The sequence below is a fragment of the Triticum dicoccoides genome, unplaced genomic scaffold, assembly GCF_002162155.2.
Source record: "Triticum dicoccoides isolate Atlit2015 ecotype Zavitan unplaced genomic scaffold, WEW_v2.0 scaffold87348, whole genome shotgun sequence".
Taxonomy (NCBI): domain Eukaryota; kingdom Viridiplantae; phylum Streptophyta; class Magnoliopsida; order Poales; family Poaceae; genus Triticum; species Triticum dicoccoides.
Genome location: NW_021306718.1, coordinates 4,698 through 8,102, shown reverse-complemented (window position 1 = coordinate 8,102; position 3,405 = coordinate 4,698). Strand labels below are relative to the sequence as shown.

Sequence of the window (3,405 nt, the reverse complement as noted above, 5' to 3'; positions counted from 1 at the left end):
AACCACCATTCTATTCCACATATAGTGTTATGTCCATGGCTCACGCTCATGTATTGCGTGAAAGTTGAAAAGGTTTGAGATTATTAAAGTATGAAACAATTGCTTGGCTTGTCATCGGGGTTGTGCATGATTAAATACTTTGTGTGATGAAGATAGAGCAACAGCCAGACTATATGATTTTGTAGGGATAACTTTCTTTAGCCATGTTATTTGAGAAGACATGATTACTTTGATTAGTATGCTTGAAGTATTACTATTTCTTATGTCAATATAAACTTTTATTTTGTATCTTTTGGATCCGAACATTCATGCCACAATAAAGAAAATTACATTATGAAATATGCTAGGTAGCATTCCACATCAAAAATTTCTTTTTTATCATTTACCTACTAGAGGATGAGCAGGAATTAAGCTTGGGATGCTTGATACGTCTCCAACGTATCTATAATTTTTGATTGTTCCATGCTATTATATTACCCCTTTTGGATGTTTATGGGCTTTATTTTACACATTTATATCATTTTTGGGACTAACCTACTAACCGGAGGCCCAACCTATATTGTTGTTTTTTTTGCCTATTTCAGTATTTCGAAGAAAAGGAATATCAAACGGAGTCCAAACGGAATGAAACCTTCGGGAGCGTGATTTTTGAAACGAACGTGATCCGGAGAGCTTGGAGTGCAAGTCAAGAAGCTTCCAAGGAAGCCACAAGATAGAAAGCCGCCCCCCTGTAGGGCGCGCCCCCTTGTCTCGTCGGCCCCTCGGGCGGCCACCGACGTACTTCTTCCTCCTATATATACCTACGTACCCCGAAAACATCCAGGGGCACCACGGAACACAATTTCCACCACCATAACCTTCTGTATCCGCGAGATCCCATCTTGGAGCCTTCGCCGACACTCTGCCGGAGGAGGAATCAACCACGGAGGGCCTCTACATCAACATCCTTGCCCCTCCGATGAGTTGTGAGTAGTTTACCACAGACCTACGGTTCCATAGTTATTAGCTAGATAGCTTCTTCTCTCTTTTTGGATCTCAATACAATGTTCGCCACCTCTCTTGTGGAGATCTATTCGATGTAAACTCTTTTTGCGGTGTGTTTGTCGAGATCCGATGAATTGTGGGTTTATGATCAAGTTTATCTATGAATAATATTTGAATCTTCTCTGAATTCTTTTATGTATGATTGCGTTATCTTTGCAAGTCTCTTCGAATTATCAGTTTGGTTTGGCCTACTAGATTGGTCTTTCTTGCCATGGGAGAAGTGCTTAGCTTTTAGTTCAATCTTGCGGTGTCCTTACCCAGTGACAAAAATGGTTGCAAGGCACGTATTGTATTGTTGTCATCGAGAATAACAAGATGGGGTTTATAACATATTGCATGAGTTTATCCCTCTACATCATGTCATCTTGCTTAATGCGTTGCTCTGTTCTTATGAACTTAATACTCTAGATGCAGGCAGGAGTCGGTCGATCTGTGGAGTAATAGTAGTAGATGCAGGCAGGAGTCGGTCTACTTGTTATGGACGTGATGCCTATATACATGATCATGCCTAGATAATCTCATAACTATGCGCTTTTCTATCAATTGTTCGACAGTAATTTGTTCACCCACCGTAATACTTATGCTATCTTGAGAGAAGCCTCTAGTGAAACCTATGACCCTCGGGTCTATCTCTTATCATATTGGTTTCAATCTACTTTTATTTGCATCTTTACTTTTTGCATCTATATTATAAAATACCAAAAATATATCATACTATCTTTATTAGATCTCACTTTTGCAAGTGGCCGTGAAGGGATTGACAACCCCCTTTATTGCGTTGGTTGCGAGTTCTCAGTTTGTTTGTGTAGGTGCGTGGGACTTTTGAGGAGCCTCCTACTGGATTGATACCTTGGTTCTCAAAACTGAGAAAAATACTTACGCTACACTTGCTGCATCATCCTCTCCTCTTCGAGGAAAACCAACGCAAGCTCAAGACGTAGCAGAGGCCGAGTTGATAATATCCAAATACATGGATTTTACCGAAAACACTCCATACATGCGAGGAAGGTGTGCCACACATGCTTTGACATATTGCAGTTAAACACCCACGCACCAGGTACTGAGGATACTTGGGTTACGTGGTGGCTCAGAACGAGAACAGATTTTCAGGGGAAGGATAGAAGAGGGTTCGACTCGTTAGTCATCGAAGTGGCATGGTCCTTGTGGAAGCAACGGAATGCTAGAGTGTTTAATCGGCCACAACAATGCAAAGGGCCGAGAGAGCTAGCCAGATGGATCCTAGAAGACGTCCTCGACTGGAAGCGAGCAGGAGTGGGTGTGGGTGGACTAGATAGATTTGTGAGATGTTGATGTATGAGGTTCGGTCGGTGTGGGTGTTCAGTCGATTAATGTTCGCATCGATCGCGGGTCTCTTGTAAATATTTTGCTCTTTTGACGCAATTGGCGGACTCTCGAAAAACAAAAGATCGACCAATATACTGTCCCACCGACAGGTAGGGTCCATGCTGAGCACATGGGGAAGAGCCTTTTCGCGGAGCTGAATGAACCGGGTCCATGTGAGCCAGCCAGCGAGCCGACCCCCTCCTCGGCTTCTCTCTCCGATTCCACCGCCACCTCACGCACCCCTCGCTCGCTAGCTACAGTTCCACCACCAAATCGACCACCGCCGACTCCTCCGGCGAGATGCCGCTCCCGCTCCGTCGCCTCTCGCCCCCCCTACGCCGCTCCCTCTCCACCGCCGCGTCGCGCCCCGCCTGGGCGATGGTCTACCGGATCTCGACGGCGGAGGAATCGGCGCGGGGCGCGTCCCTGTCGCTCGCCCCGCCCCCGCTCCCCTCCCGCGTCACCGTCCCCAAGCGGGCCTTCGTTCTGGACGCCCTCCCGCCCGCCGACCGCCGCTTCATCAACGTCTTCGGCAGCAGCGTCCTCGCCGCGAGCGGCCACGGCCTCCTCCTGCTCGGCGCCTACAAGAACCGCGCCAACGCCTTCGAAATGTTCGAGGGCCGGGCCCCGTCCGCCGTCCCGTTCGAGGTCCTCGACCAGGTGTACGAGCGCTGGTGCTGCTCCGACCCGATGAGGCTGGCCCGCTTCGTCTGCAACCCCGTCACCGGCGAGATGGCTCGCCTCCCGGACTTCGACGGCACGGAGGACGCCTTCGCCGCGTCCACGGGCCTCCTCACCCACGCCGACGGCGGGCACGGGCCGCCCAAGAGGTACGCCGCAGCGCAGCTCAGCGTGGTCGACCGCGGACGCCGATTCCTGTTGCGCCGGCTCACTTCAGAGTTCAGAGACAGGAAAGTGGGACGAGTTGGTGCTGCCGTCCCCGCTGCCGCCTGGGCGCCGGATGCACATGAACCACGAGGTGCTGGACTTCGGGGGCCGGCTCTGGTGGGTGGACGT

The 3,405-nt window shown here is 49.5% G+C and overlaps 1 pseudogene; it reads left to right on the top strand.

Moving 5' to 3' along the window:
• Positions 1-2,598: 2,598 nt before the first annotated feature.
• Positions 2,599-3,405, top strand: part of LOC119348170 — a 4,937-nt pseudogene continuing 4,130 nt past the window's right edge.